The 16,531-nt window shown below is 39.3% G+C and overlaps 5 non-coding genes across 5 annotated transcripts; 3 read left to right on the top strand and 2 right to left on the bottom strand.

The window, feature by feature from the left end:
• Positions 1-10,187: 10,187 nt before the first annotated feature.
• Positions 10,188-10,269, bottom strand: trnas-uga (transfer RNA serine (anticodon UGA)). Its single transcript has one exon. It is a non-coding gene; the product is annotated as a tRNA-Ser (tRNA).
• A 930-nt stretch (positions 10,270-11,199) lies between these two features.
• On the bottom strand, positions 11,200-11,281 carry trnas-uga (transfer RNA serine (anticodon UGA)). The gene has a single exon. It is a non-coding gene; the product is annotated as a tRNA-Ser (tRNA).
• Positions 11,282-11,515: 234 nt separating this feature from the next.
• On the top strand, positions 11,516-11,597 carry trnas-uga (transfer RNA serine (anticodon UGA)). Its single transcript has one exon. It is a non-coding gene; the product is annotated as a tRNA-Ser (tRNA).
• A 3,749-nt stretch (positions 11,598-15,346) lies between these two features.
• On the top strand, positions 15,347-15,418 carry trnaq-cug (transfer RNA glutamine (anticodon CUG)). The gene has a single exon. It is a non-coding gene; the product is annotated as a tRNA-Gln (tRNA).
• Positions 15,419-16,175: 757 nt separating this feature from the next.
• On the top strand, positions 16,176-16,247 carry trnaq-uug (transfer RNA glutamine (anticodon UUG)). Its single transcript has one exon. It is a non-coding gene; the product is annotated as a tRNA-Gln (tRNA).
• Positions 16,248-16,531: the final 284 nt, after the last annotated feature.

Raw genomic sequence — 16,531 nt, 5'->3', positions numbered from 1 at the left:
ATTTTTATACAAACACATCAATGTTTTTCATCTACTACAAACCCTACATATATTTTTTAAAAGTTAATATTTATTTTGTATTAATTTTAAATGAATGTCAGTAAAACTGTGATAATTTTATATTGGAGATGAATAAATCTAAAATTTCTCAAGAATTTTTTGGCATTCTTATATGCAATCAATCAATGTTCCTCACCTACTACAAACCTTGTTTTTATATTGTTATTTATTTTATAATAAATGTATATTAAAGATAAATAAATCTATTAAAGTCTGATTTGGTTTGATGAATTAATGTCAAACTGTTTTGATAAACACATATTAATGTCCCTCACATCCTACAAACACTGTTTTATAGAAACTGCTTTTTTTATTTTAATTTTATTTTAATTTATAATTAGGATCAGTAAATCCATAATAAGTGTATATTTACATTTACCAGATGCTTTTATACAAAGCGACTTACACAATGAGCAATTGAGGGTTAAGGGCCTTGCTCAGGGACCCAACAGGGGCAACTTGGTGGTGGCGGGGCTTGAACCATCAACCTTCTGTTTACTAGTCCAGGACCTTAACCACTGAGCTACCACTGCCCTTGTATATTAGAGATACATCTATTAAACTCTGATATGGTTTAAATTAATACAGTCAAACTATTTTTGATAAACACATATTAATGTCCCTCACATCCTACAAACCTTAATTTTAGAAATCAATTTGGTTAAAACATTTCAGCCTCAATAAGTTATGTGAACTCATTTCTTCTTTTCAACTCAAATTGTCATTACAATTTTTGGATTTTGAACTCAGAAAATATAAGTTTTCAGAAAATATAACATAAAATAATCAGTTGTCTTGACTACTTGTGAGTTTTTCTATGTTGTCAATGTTCATTTAACTCATGTCTGTAAGTTATCAGTTAAAAAGAAAAAAAGGGGATATAGTGGGCGATTCCTATAGGTGGGCACCATTTTTGAGTTAGACAGAACAATAATATTTTTTAAAACGTTTAAACCATGGGAGCATGGGGCAATTTTTTTTCACAGACGGAAAGCCATTAATATTAATACTGATAAAAACAAGAATAACACACGTTATACGATAGTGGACTACATTTAGCGGCGGAGGGACACACCTGACTCTGGACTACAGTTTGAGGCAAATTGAGTGCGGATTGATACACCGAGTGGAGTTTGGCAAGTTGGAGCGTTTACTACTGAAAGCATCAATGGCGGGAAGCAGGTGAGTTTATCAATGTTTTAAACCTGTGTGATAAAAAGTGAAATTATGTACGCCGACCATTAAATGTGACAGAACTGACGGATTTACTCGTTTCGTTATGTTTGCCGAGGCCATGAACGCTTAACATGAGGTTAACGGTTAGCTACTACACCACTTGGGTCCATGGCAGATATTTTAAACAATGGTTGTGTTGTTTTGTGCTGTAATGAGTATAACGGAACATTAACAATAAACTTTGGTTTGCTTTTAAAAGAAACGTCTGCATGCGTGCTCGGGTAAGCTAATAGTGGTAAAGGTTATGTTAACTAGCTGGCTAATTCGTTAGCCATCCAGTTTCAAAGGTAAATAACGACTTATTTTTGTGCGTTTTTACACTGTGTTGATCTGCTGTTGTAATTGGGTTTAATTGACCTATGTAGGGATGAATGAAGAGTACTAAATATCTCACTATCCAGATAATAATTTTATTCACATACATTTTTGAGAACATAATTCAGCAGTCTTGTTTTTTCTTTCTGCAGAGTTCTGAAGATCCCTTTCATGAAGTGGAAATGGTCAAGGAAGAATACTACAGCACTACAAAGAGCAGATTTATTCCTAAACAACATTTATGGAACCTGTTTGCAATAAATGTGTTCAGAAGTGGCACTGTTTTTATTTTGGGTACACATTGCCTTTTTAAAAGATTTACCAAGAGCCAAGGTGAAAACATATGAAATATTTTTTGTTTAAATAAATGTTATTTATAAACAGAAGTTGTAAGTTGATTCATTGTAAAGTTTAAAGAAACTGGGAAACATTTATTAGTCAAGTCTAGAAATGACGAACATAAGCACTGTTAACTTTAGACAATAAGTTATGTGAATATAGCTGAAGTTTTATTAACTTGAAAGTGTGTTAAAATAGTGAGGAATTGTATGTTTATTTGACTAGATAGCTCATTTTCTAAAATGAATAAAATAAACATAGTAAGTTATTTTGACTCAGTGCATCAAGTTGAAACAATGAATAATCATTAGTTAAACAACTTTTTTACTTAACTTCTTGAGTTGTTAACAGTTTTCTTCAAGTTGAGTTTACTCAGCTTTTTAAGGCAGCAGGTGAACTTAAGTTTCTGAGTTTAACCAACGTGAAATGTTTTACAGTATACTTGAACAATACAAAGATTGAAAGTACAGATCTCTATTAACAAAACATCTTGTGTATTAGCCAAGTACATACAGAATGTAATAAATGCTCAACATGTTCACTCAGTATGTAACTTTAAACTCAACTTTAACTTTAAACAACTGTTATTGTACATATTTGCACATAAGAATGAAATATCTTTTGTGTTGTTGTGATGTTAAGGTCGCAGATGGTTATTTAAAAATGATTGGCATCTTTAGCTGGATGAAGGCAGGTATAAACCAGGTTAAATAAAACCTTAACACACAGCATTATTAGATCATGTACTCAAATGAAACGTGTATCTTTGTCTTTTTAAGAACAAGGGTCACTAGCCTATTTGAAGAACAATGAATCACCTAATATGTGTGTATACATACATATACATTACAGCATAAAACAGACTTGTTGTACAGTTAGTCATTGTGTAACACTGTTAAACGTTGCTCATGTTTATGTATAAATAACTTTAGCGCCATCTTTTGATCATATTCCGCAATCACAATCACGCAATCACAATCCCTTTTTCCTGTGAGGATGATCCCCAGCAGACTGACCGAGCACTGCAGGGGGTCAGATAAGCAATAAGCAGAGCTCCCATGCAGGGGCAGGGAAACATTCTATTTTATTTTGTTTTGGTAGTTTAGTTTCTAACTGCAGTTTGAAATGTTGGAAGGGGTGTCCCAATGTCCCCGTCCCTAGGTCCCCATATCCAGTCTGGTTTGGCTGACAGTAGATGAGGTGTGTACATTACTAGATGATGGTGACTGCAGTGTTGAGTAGCGAGGATAAATATCAACAGGATAGTGAGAGTGACAGGGAGCCAAGTCATTTCCATTTCCATTTTTTTTTCATTTTGTGGATTTGGCCCTTGTGAATGCGTGGATTGAGTAGATCTGGGATTGTAAACACTTTGTTGGATTTGCATGTTTATGTTGGGAATGTTTGGTTTTCAGTGGGTCAGAAACAGTGATGCTGAGGTTGCAGCTCCACTTCAAATAATTTAATTTGAATAATTTAGATATAATTCATTTTTAAAATATTGAAATAAAAGAAAGGTTTGTGGATAGTTTAAAACCCGTATTGCCAAACTAAATATTCAGATTTTTGTTCCTTGTTTTTAAAATATATCTATAAAAGGAAAGTTTGTTTATAAGAACACAGCTGAATGTTTTAATTCAAAAGTTTGAATTTAATTTTTAAAGTTTGAGTTTTAAAAATTGAAACAGTACAATTTTAACTTGTGTAAACTAGTATATGCTATATAATGTAATAATGGTAATACAAATAAGTTAATTTTTTCTTCATTCCAAATGTTTAGTTATTAATCTGTAATAAATAAATGAATATTTACAAAAATAAGGTTTGTAGTAGGTGAGGACCATTGATTGTATATAAAAATAAATAATGTCATTTTTCGAGACATTGATGCTTATTTAAAACAATGTTAATAAATAAATACAAACTTTTTTGTAGGGGGTAAAAAGTTTTTTAGTTTGACATTAATGCATCAAACTGTAACAGACTTTAATAGGTTGATTTGTCTGAATAAATGCACAATAAATGTTTCCTACGTTTTTCTGTTAGTTTTAGAGATACGTCATTTCCATTTTTTTCCATTTTGTGGATTTGGCCCTTGTGAATGCATGGATTTTGAGTAGATCTTGTGTAAGAATTTGTAAAAGAAGTCGTATGTGTTTTGTGTTTGGTCCAGCACTAATATAGATCTGATCTGAATATTAAAATAACTTCACTGAGCAAACAAATGATGCTATTTTTCCCAACAAAAGCACTAATGAAATACCAAGCTTGTAGTTTAATAAGTTCATATAAAACACTGAAATATAAAAATACAACAAACGCTGCACTTAAGCTTTAGTCAATTTTATTTAAGGATTAGTAATCAGAAGGTTGTTGGTTCAAGCCCCGTTGCTGCAAAGTTGCCACATTTTGGCCCCTGAGCAAGGACTTGAACACACATTTCTTTTGAATTAAACTTCTTTAACTGAAGTAATCAGAAGGTTGTTGGTTCAAGCCCCGGTGCTGCAAAGTTGCCACATTTTGGCCCCTGAGCAAGGACTTGAACACACATTTCTTTTGAATTAAACTTCTTTAACTGAAGTAATCAGAAGGTTGTTGGTTCAAGCCCCGGTGCTGCAAAGTTGCCACATTTTGGCCCCTGAGCAAGAACTTGAACACACATTTCTTTTGAATTGAACTTCTTTCTTTTCACTGACCGGTGACTTTGTTATCGGTAACAGCCAGTGTATCACTGGTACCGGTCAGTGCTTTCTGGATCTTCTGAGCCAGGCTGACTAAAGCTGGTCCTGCCCGGCCTACAAACTTGAAGAGTCGAGTGAACATATCAAATCTAATTATGAAACCAGCAGTAAATTCAGTACGAGTCCAGTACTCTGACGGTTCGTTGATTTCAGAACCGAAGAACTCAAAACTGTACTCGAAGGTGTACACTCTGTGGGAGCCTAAACAAGAGCAGAACCATTATTAGTATTATTATCATCACTTCCTATAGTCACTATATATCATATATACATTTACTCTCCACACACACTTACTCTGACCCAGGATTTCCATCGGTGTCAGTGCCTGGCTCCCACCCTCAGACACGGTTTGTACCGGTGCCTGTTCCACTATGCTCCCCTCCTCAGACCCAGTTTGTACCGGTGCCTGTTCCACTATGCTCCCCTCCTCAGACCCAGTTTGTACCGGTATCTGTTCCACTATGCTCCCGTCCTCAGACCCGGTTTGTACCGGTATCTGTTCCACTATGCTCCCGTCCTCAGACACGGTTTGTACCGGTATCTGTTCTACTATGCTCCCGTCCTCAGACCCGGTTTGTACCGGTGTCTGTTCCACCTTGCTTCTCTCCTCAGACCCGGTTTGTACCTGTGCCTGTTCCACCTTGCTCCCCTCCTCAGACCCGGTTTGTACCGGCGCCTGTTCCACCTTGCTCCCCTCCTCAGACCCGGTTTGTACCGGCGCCTGTTCCACCTTGCTCCCCTCCTCAGACCCGGTTTGTACCGGCGCCTGTTCCACCTTGCTCCCCTCCTCAGACCCGGTTTGTACCGGCGTCTGTTCCACCTTGCTCCCCTCCTCAGACCCGGTTTGTACCGGCGCCTGTTCCACCTTGCTCCCCTCCTCAGACCCGGTTTGTACCGGCGCCTGTTCCACCTTGCTCCCCTCCTCAGACCCGGTTTGTACCGGCGTCTGTTCCACCTTGCTCCCCTCCTCAGACCCGGTTTGTACCGGCGCCTGTTCCACCTTGCTCCCCTCCTCAGACCCGGTTTGTACCGGCGTCTGTTCCACCTTGCTCCCCTCCTCAGACCCGGTTTGTACCGGCGTCTGTTCCACCTTGCTCCCCTCCTCAGACCCGGTTTGTACCGGCGCCTGTTCCACCTTGCTCCCCTCCTCAGACCCGGTTTGTACCGGCGCCTGTTCCACCTTGCTCCCCTCCTCAGACCCGGTTTGTACCGGCGTCTGTTCCACTATGCTCCCGTCCTCAGACCCGGTTTGTACCGGTGTCTGTTCCACTATGCTCCCCTCCTCAGACACGGTTTGTACCGGCGTCTGTTCCACTATGCTCCCGCCCTCAGACCCGTTTTGTACCGGCGCCTGTTCCACCTTGCTCCCCTCCTCAGACCCGGTTTGTACCGGCGTCTGTTCCACCTTGCTCCCGTCCTCAGACACGGTTTGTACCGGCGCCTGTTCCACCTTGCTCCCCTCCTCAGACCCGGTTTGTACCGGCGTCTGTTCCACCTTGCTCCCCTCCTCAGACCCGGTTTGTACCGGCGCCTGTTCCACCTTGCTCCCCTCCTCAGACCCGGTTTGTACCGGCGCCTGTTCCACCTTGCTCCCCTCCTCAGACCCGGTTTGTACCGGCGTCTGTTCCACCTTGCTCCCCTCCTCAGACCCGGTTTGTACCGGCGCCTGTTCCACCTTGCTCCCCTCCTCAGACCCGGTTTGTACCGGCGTCTGTTCCACCTTGCTCCCCTCCTCAGACCCGGTTTGTACCGGCGTCTGTTCCACCTTGTTCCCCTCCTCAGACCCGGTTTGTACCGGCGCCTGTTCCACCTTGCTCCCCTCCTCAGACCCGGTTTGTACCGGCGCCTGTTCCACCTTGCTCCCCTCCTCAGACCCGGTTTGTACCGGCGTCTGTTCCACCTTGCTCCCCTCCTCAGACCCGGTTTGTACCGGCGCCTGTTCCACCTTGCTCCCCTCCTCAGACCCGGTTTGTACCGGCGCCTGTTCCACCTTGCTCCCCTCCTCAGACCCGGTTTGTACCGGCGCCTGTTCCACCTTGCTCCCCTCCTCAGACCCGGTTTGTACCGGCGTCTGTTCCACTATGCTCCCGTCCTCAGACCCGGTTTGTACCGGCGTCTGTTCCACTATGCTCCCGTCCTCAGACCCGGTTTGTACCGGCGTCTGTTCCACTATGCTCCCGTCCTCAGACCCGGTTTGTACCGGTGTCTGTTCCACTATGCTCCCCTCCTCAGACACGGTTTGTACCGGCGTCTGTTCCACTATGCTCCCGCCCTCAGACCCGGTTTGTACCGGTGCCTGTTCTACCTGGTTTGCGCCCTCAGGAATGTGTTCCTCCGCCTCCGCGACACCTCTGGTGCTCTTGCGCGCTTTACGCCATTTTTGGTAGAGTAAATAACAGCCGGCCGCAGCAGCAGCTGTAACGCCGACCGCGACACCCGCTGAGCGCAGTCCGCCCCCCGATATAAATCCCTGGAACGCCATGCTAAACACGGTGAGTGTGAGAGAGTAACCGCCGCGTGTGTGTCCTGTATCTCTGTCAGTGAAGAGTGATGGAGGATCCCGCTCTCCCCGCTATTTATACCCGGTGTGGAGTGGAATCCTTACTACGTCATAAAGGTTTCATCCACCTGTAGGTACCACGTCACTCTACACGTCACGCTAATACCGGGATTCATAAACAAACACACAGTGCAGAGTGTGTGTGTGTGTGTGTTGGGGGGGGGGGGGGGTACTGAGAGTAAACGTTACTGAGTTAGTTGTTTAACAGAAGGAGGAACATCATTCCCAACAGAAGCTGATAGATGAATGATGAATGATGAAGCAGACACACACACAGCTCACCAGCCATGCAGCATATCAGCAGCTCATGTGTGGATTTAAGCTCTACACACCGAACACCCTGTAACTGCTCTTATCAGTTCAATACAGCATCATTTCTGTGTATCCTCAGTAACAGGGTTAGGCTGGTAAAGTCGCACCTAGCAAAAATATAACGGGTCTTACACCAGCATATGGAACAAACCAGCTACATCTCACAATCACATTTATGCTGTCCGTTTTACTTCAATAATTACTCAAACAATAATGAACATAAAAAAATCACAATATTTCATAATGCTTTGCTATCGTTGCAAAATGAAAGCCAACCGTAAACAGCAGAACCGCGACCCAGATCAGTCACACAGCAACAGAAAATCATAAGCACTTATGTGCTTACCTGATCTATATCCATGTGTTGTTCCATTAGGGATATAATCCACAAGACATCCTGTATGTTTCCAGATTATATAAATCCATCCCCAACTGTTTTATCCTCCTAACTAATGTATGTAAACTATTGTAGATCATTTATTCTCTCGGCTTTCCCGGTAAAAAGCTTAAATTGGTGATTCGTTCACTAAACTGTCATTTATACAACAACCAATAAAGAAAGAGATTGAAATTCCACCTAGAATGTGAATTCTGAAGCTCTGACTGCTTTATACATCTGAATCTCTTCACCAAATGAACCGATTCATGGAGTTGTTTATGCACAACATCATAATGAAACAGAGTGAGTCGTTTCTGACTCGTTAACTCAGTGATTCAGTTCGCAGCCACAGATGCGTAAATGCTCCGCAGGATCGAACAGCCTAACGGGCCGGTTTCATGTCCACTTCTTTACAGGTTGTAAAATCTACTAAAAAAAAGTACAAGTACACAAAAAACTCCTCAATTACAGTAACGCGAGTAAATGTCATTCCTTACTTTCCACCTCTGGGTTTGGGTCACAGTGTTACCCACTGATCCACCATGTGGCCCATACAGCTCAAATAATGGTGTCATTTTTAAACTCATTTATTAACAACATCAATAATAATAATAATAATAATTATAATAACACATTCTGAGTCTCTGGAGGATGAGTGTCTACATGTTTATGTAGTTTGGGTGTGATTTGTTAAATCATCTACTGTCACACTGCACCTGAAATAAACAGCTAACAATGCTACAAATCAGTAAATAATGTTCACAAGAACTTTTAAATAAAAAAGTTAAATGAGATGAAATCTGTAGAGCTGCTCTAAACATCTACCATTTCAGCCCCACTGTCATGAAGTTCCCTCAGCTTCCTAATTCCTATTCATTCATGGAGACACTGGCACAAGATACAAACTGGTTTAACTAAATGTGAACTAGTTTAAAATGTTCAGTAACAATAATAGCTCCAGTTACGTTCTATGTATATATTTTACCACTCTTAGAGGCTTCCAGGTTACAGTTTTCCATCTACATTAACAATACAAACATTAAAATTACAGATCTGTATTAACAAAACTTCTTGTGTTTTAGCCAACTTCTGTGCACTGATAAAAATAGATAATTCCATAGATAGTAAATACGCTATATGTGCATGCACAGTAGTGTAGGTTAGCTGTACGTTCATTAAATATACATTTAATGAAATGTATTTAATAATACAGATAAATAAAGCTCATCATGTATAACACAGACTGGTGAGTATAGAAACATAATTGTGTACATCAGGTTTGGATCCTGATCTGAAACAGTGGTTAATAGAAGTGCTTCAAAATATTTATCATATTTTGTCTGATTATCTGATTTAATATTAAAGGCTTGATTATTCAGGACTAGTTAGATTTCTGTAGCAGGATTCGTTTATTTCTGTTGCGAGTGTTTTGTCTGTAGCTCAGTAGGCAGAGCTCTGGGCTGTCAATTCCCAGTTGTGTATAGCAGAAATTGTTGGACCCTTGAGCATGGCTTTAACTCTCAAAGCTCTGACCCCAGCTTCTAAACAGACTAGCTGGAACATGTTGAGTAGTTTACTCAAAATAAACGTACACTCATTTGTGTGCATGTGTGTACCTGTACTCTGTGCTGTTGTACTTTTGATGATCCACCTGACCAGGCAGCAGTTCAGTATTGGTGAGAATGAAAGGCGTGGCTTGATGATGCGGAGATCAGCGCTGCTTCCTACCTGTGCCAGTGTCTGCCCGTCAGTACCAGAGTGTAAAACAGCGCCTACACACTTCTGACCCACAGCCTGAGAGAAAGAGAGAGGGAGGAGATGATGATGGTGTCAATGAAGCGGAAAAGTCGGACTAGTTTAATTACTTTAGGTTCCTTTTATAGAAATGGTAGATGGTGTTCGGGGCATTGATGGTGTTTGTGGGGTTGTTGGTGGTGCTGGTGGTGTTTATGACTCTCACTGTGGTTCAGTAGAGTTGGAAAAAAGGACAGAATCACAAATTCTGCTCTCTACCAGAAAATCCTGAGGTAAAGCGTTGCGTAATGTGATTTTATTGTGAACAGGATTTCACCCTAAACAGGGAGAAAGTTCAGTAGGATTCTTGTGGGACACAAAGAGGAAGGTTCACTTTATTTTCTGATATAAATATGTTACATTCATTATTATAATCTGAACACAATTATAAATTTTTATCAGTGTTAAATCCACAATTTCAAGGTGTGGCTCCTTAATTAAAGGTCCAGGCCGCTGTGAGCAGGGTTCGAACCTGCGCGGGGAGACCCCATTGGATTTCAAGTCCAACGCCTTAACCTCTCGGCCATCACAGCTGTATAAGGGATGATTCTTAGCTGTTTCCTGTACTGGGGTTTCCTAAATTCTGTTTTTTTTAACAATAATTTACATTATGAGACAGGATATAAACAGAATATAAAGAACATCAGACCAGCACGCCCACTTTAAAGTTAAATAATAATATAAGATTGTAATAAATGATAAAATTAGTTTAAAATCAGTTTTCTTACCTTCCGATCTTTTGCTCTTGCTGCTTTTTCTTGTTTGCATGTTTCCATGGTCTCCAGTCTGTGTGAAAGCCGCTGAGATGTTCCTCCAGTGTCGCAGTGCAGCTCAGTGATGTTGTAGAGCCGAGAGAGAGGAAAGGACAGAGCGAACCCGAGAGGGGGCGAAGAGACCGAACATCTCACGTGTCCTTCAGAGTAAGTCGTCCTATAGATCCGCTCACTACACAACAACTACGCAAACAATGAAGGTGCACAGAGACTGTTATAAAACTTTATTCATTCTTAAAATATCAATCTGTGTTTCTCTGGGATTTCAATCTTCCACCCAGTGACACTGAATTAGCAAAAAGCACAAACGTTTCATTTTACTTCAAACTGAGGTAAATAATAAACTCACAGCAGCAACAGTGAAACGTGGTGGTGGTAGTGTGATGATGTGGATGCTTTGCAGCTTCAGGGCCTGAGTGATATTACAGAACCATAAATTCTGCTCTCTATCTGAAAATCCTGATATATATATATATAAAGTTAATAAAATTAACACACTGTGGTTTGTGGTTTCAGTTAATTAAATTGAACAGAACCACAGATTCTGCTCTCAACCAGAAAATCCTGAGGTAAATATTGTGATGTTACGTATAGGAGGATAGTTTTACATTAATCATGATCTGATTGCAATCATACAACTTTATCAGTGTTTATCAGTATATACGTTAAGCTTTCATTAAAACTCACGATCGCTGTGAGCAGGACTTGAACCTGCGCAGGTAGACCCCATTGGATTTCAAGTACAACGCCTTAACCACTCGGCCATCACAGCTGTACGGAGGTTGTAGACCTGAAGGTGTCTGGTACTTCCTACATTAATCAATCAAATTTGGAGCATTTGTGGGTCCATCCATCCTTATACTGTAAGTTTCCCTGAAGCAGCAAAGCATCCCCACATCATCACACTACCACCACCACACTTCACTGTTAGTATGATAATCATATTGTTGTTGATGATGTTGTTGAATTGGTTAAGTTTTTGTTAGAGAGCTCCTGTGTTCCTCAGGCTATGATGGCCGAGTGGTTAAAGCGTTGGACTTGATATCCAATGGAGTCTCCCCGTGCAGGTTTGAACCCTGCTCACAGCGCTGCTTTGTGCTTGTATTAAAACATAAATAAATACACACGTGAGCAGGGGCGGCTCGTTCATTAGGGCGATCGTGCGACGCACCACCAAAGTGCGAAAGGGAAGAAATGTTTCTATCACATTCAACCAGTGTTAAACTAGCTGTGACTGTTCTGGAGTCTGTTTTGTCTCTGAATATCGCAGTCCAATCAGTGTGGAGTTGTGTTCCGTACAGTACCGGCCCTTTCGGGGCGATCAGGCTCTAACTGAAAATCGCCCCAGATCGCTCTCATAGACTCTCATGTTAAAGCTCTTTTTTTTCGTATTGAGGGCGCTCTAATGCATTTTGAATGACTTCTGGAAGGGCTCGCACTTACGTGCCTGCGTCACACATAATCGTTCCTTATTTGGAAACTAAGCGTGGTGTTCCATATTTTTATCAATGGGATATAAACGATGCAGATTAGACTAAGACAGCGCGTGAGTGAACTAACAACCTAACTTAGCAAAGCAAGTTGCACAACTGCTTTGGGCTGCTGAAGTTGAGAAAACTTAAAAAGGTGAGGCAGCCGGTTGCCTTACATTTTCAAGTCAGATTAACCTTTAGATTTTTAAGGCTGACTAAACATTTTACTTTTAGTTTACTAAACTGTGTTTTTTTTTACTAAAAAAAAGCAGTTACTAAATGTTTTTTTACAGGCAAAAGTTTTTTACATATCTGAACTGGCAGTTGGTAGCTCAGTGGTTAAGGTACTGGTCTAGTTGCTGGTTCAAGCGCCACCACCACTAAGTTGCCACTGTTGGGGCCCTGAGCAAGGCCCTTAAACCTCAATTGCTTGTATTGTATTCAGCCACAATTGTAAGCCTATCTGAGTAAAAACATCTGCAAAATGACAAAAATGTAAATGAATATGTTACACTCTTAACAAGTAGCTATGAAAGAAATTTAAGACAATTTAAGAAAATTTTATTAAAACGTTTATTTGACTTTAACAACAGACATTTATTTTAAGCCATAAACCTGTGCCACTCCAGCAAAAGTATAATTAGCATCAATAAACAAACTAGTTTTCTAGTATAGTAAGCAGAGTCAGGATACAAACACAGCAATGGCCAGGAGCGCCCTTGGTAATGACACAATCTGTAATGTTTCAGTAGTACTTCTGAACTGGGATTGCATTGCATATTAATCTGCAATAAAAAACACAAACAATTTTAAAATAATATATTTACATTTAAACAATATGATGATTTAGCTCTCGTTTAATAATCAATTAAGACAGGCACAGTAAATCAGCTAAAGTTGAAGCATGTAAGCAAAATTCCAATAAATTGACAATAACCATATTAATGTTTAAGTTTGCACCTATAGCTAACTATGAATACCATGAATAAGGCCCTACCTAATTCACAGTCGTGAAAATCACATCAAATGAGCCGCTTACTTACAATCATACCGCATCATAATTAAGTGTAACAGACTGTTTTGTAATGTGCTGTACCACAGACAAGTTTAGCTTATTAAGCTAACACAGTTAGCCCCAGGCCATTCAAACCAATGGGCATCATAACCCGCTAGCATATCAGCTAACATCGCTCTCTGTGTACCGAAAATGGTTAAATTGTCACCGACAAGCCCAAATTTGCAAATAGATTACACTTGTGAACCTTTATATAAATTAACAATTTGAAAAGAACTCGCACTCGTCTGCCATACAATATTTGAAATTTTGGTTGAGAAAATACGTGAAACTAAAATGCTGTTCCCCTCGTTATTCAGTCAGTTTATTGTTTATGCATTTGTTTAGGCATTTGTTAAGTTTTAAACATAACTTGTATTATGTTGAATAGCTGAATACCTACCACAGGGCAGGTCAGGGTAAAATCCAAAACTTCAGGGTCATCCTCGTCCGTTACAACTCAACTCGGAGAAGTGCGCATGCGCAGTCACAGAACGCAGAGCTTCTGATGCTCTTCTCTTCTTTGCTTCGTTCAGACAACTCAGATATTTTAGTTGGCGCAACTCAAAATTGGTATGATGTTGTACTAAAACAAAAATAATGCGTTGAAAAAGCTTACAATTTTGAGTTTGTCTAAAATAATGTCTTTTTAGGTTGCCCAAACTCAAACATTTGAACAAATGTAACCAACTTTTTTTTTTCTTGTTGAACTGACTTATTATATTATGTTTAATTTACTAATGTGCTGAATCATTTTTTAGAGTATATTTATTCTATTACTCATGTCTAATGTTACAGCTACATATACCTACTCTTTTTGTAATCCGATTTTTTTTTCAGTATCAGCAATGAGAAACCCGCTGCTCCCCACTCCAAATGAGGCTGAAGCTGAGAAGATAATTAAAGAGTGGCTTCGCCTTTCCAGTGACAGGCTCAGAAAAAGGCAGCGATAGTTTTTACATTTATTTTATGTTTTATATATATAATAGTTTATGTATATATAAATACTTGTAAATATGCTCTGTTTTTTTTTAAGTTAATTAAGGCTAAGTTAGTAGTATGTAAGTTATTATATATTTATATGTGTATGTTAAAATAAGAAACATTTTATATCAAATGTTTTACATAATTTTGCAATTTTTTAACATTTTTAATTCCTAATAAAAGTTTATTGTTAAACCTTTCATAATTTGAACTCAGTTTTGCTAAAAGACAAAACACAAAATAAAAATAAAACATTAAAACAAGACTGTGATAGAAGTAGTACAGAATTCATGTCGCCGAAAGGGAGTTTGGAAAATACGTCGCGGATACACCGGATCAGCGTCGTTTTAAGGGCGCTTTTTCAAAGCTACGTAGTGCCAATGTGCAAACGACATAAATACTATGTAACACCAACCATTCTAAGTAGGGAGCAGCGACGTATTTGTGCTGTCTGGGTAGTGGTGTGCGATACTGCTAAATTTGGTATCGATACGATAGCAAGTAAATACAGGGTCAGTATCGCCGATATCGATCCGATACCGATACTTAGTACTTACTTTCATGTAAGGAAGAGCATTGTATCATGATTTATGAGGTGAATGTATCATCAATTTGCTTTGACTAATAAATGATTTTGTGTTAATTAGTTAATCATGTGCAGTAAAAACCCACTACAGTTTATAGGTAAATAAAAAGTAATTTTATTAATGTAATAAACTTTAATGAAGTCTGGGGTTTTTGTTGAGAAACAATTATATAATAAGAAACATAATTCCCCCTCTCATTGTACACTCTGGCTTTTTGTAAAATAAAGTACAGGAAAATATTAAAGAACGTCAATTATTTTTTTATAGAAAGGTTTTTGTTCATAAACAGTAATATAATAAAATGAAATTACTTCCTTTTACTGCACTTCTTATCTGGCTTAAAACGAAGTACAGTACAACATTAAAACTAAAGTAAGGAACATAAATTCTTTTCTAATATACAATCTAGTGCACAATGTAGGGAACATAAATCTATTATCTTTCACACTATCTAGTGCACTATGTAGTACACATTAATGTGTTTGTGACGTGAACAGTTAGTTTAGTAGCTCAAATAGCAGCTTCTAAAAGTTTTGTTATCACCCATATCCTTTGCTGTGTGTGAGAGGGTTTTAGCTTTTTTCTTTGGGGGGTACCTCCCTGAAATGAGTTTTTGCAACCTGGGATGTCTGACATGTTCACCTCCATCTATCCATCCAGCTTAAATACCATAAATACTACATAAAACATGTGGAGCTAATGGTGTAATTATTAACCTTCGTGTTCAACTCTTCTTTTGTGGTTCCATGGTGTAATGGTTAGCACTCTGGACTCTGAATCCAGCGATCCGAGTTCAAATCTCGGTGGAACCTGGCTTTATTTAAGTAAAAACACTGTTATCAATGCTGAGAAGACAATAGTGTTTCACATATACTGTAACTGTTCTATGCCAAATTAGAACACAAAGTGGCAAGTCATTGTTTACAGCGCCAACTACCGGCCAACCGCGTCTTGAACTTAGTGCAATCTTCCAACAGTGGAACGTTTTGTTGTGATTTTGATGCTTGGGTGGCAATGTTTAACTAAAATTACTTTTATTTAGTGTTTAAAACTTCTAAATGACTTCATTTTTTTCAATTGATTTCAGTCAATTAGATTAGTCACGCAAGTTTAGATATAAATAACTTGAGATGTAAAAGTAAAGTCTGAAGTCGTGTTTTTTTGGTGTAATGGTTTGCACTCTGGGCTCTGAATCCAGTGATCCGAGTTCAAATCTTGGTGGGACCTTACTGCTTTTATTTGGGGCCGGTGTGAGGTCCAAGATTGGGAAACATTAGCAGTTTCAGGATGGTAGCATTCAGCGCATGTGCAGTACAACAGAGCATCGCAATTGCTTGTGCTAGTTTAGAGTCACCTTAAATGACATGTTAATTTCCATCCATTCATCCAGCTTGAATATTATAATACCACTAGTAGTGTTATAGTGTTCCACATGTGACTGCTCCATCCCGAAATATAATCCATCCCGAAATATAATCGCAAATCATTGTTTACAGCGCCATCTAACAGCCAACCAGCTCTTAAATGACTAATTATTCACTTTTGGGCTTAAGTAAGATCTCACCGTGTGGTTCCATGGTGTAATGGTTAGCACTCTGGACTTTGAATCCAGTGATCCGAGTTCAAATCTCGGTAGAACCTGAGTTTATTTAGGTAAAAACACTGTTTTTTGAGCCAGTTTGTTCAGTAAAACTTTATAAGCCAACAGCAGCGAATAAACTTAAGAGTCACCTTAGATTACATGTTAACTTCCATCTATCCATCCAGCTTAAATACCATAAACACTACGTACAAAACATGTGGAGCTATTCTTACTACAGTAAAACACACTGAACTGACTTTTAAAGTGAAGTTTAAAATGTTGTACAGAGATCGTTCCCATCTAGTGGTGCTAGATAAATTACAGCTTGTTGCTTGGGTACAGA

The sequence above is a fragment of the Trichomycterus rosablanca genome, chromosome 14 (genome assembly GCF_030014385.1).
Source record: "Trichomycterus rosablanca isolate fTriRos1 chromosome 14, fTriRos1.hap1, whole genome shotgun sequence".
Taxonomy (NCBI): domain Eukaryota; kingdom Metazoa; phylum Chordata; class Actinopteri; order Siluriformes; family Trichomycteridae; genus Trichomycterus; species Trichomycterus rosablanca.
The sequence above is the reverse complement of the archived record's forward strand: the minus strand, read 5'-3'. Positions and strand labels throughout refer to the sequence as shown.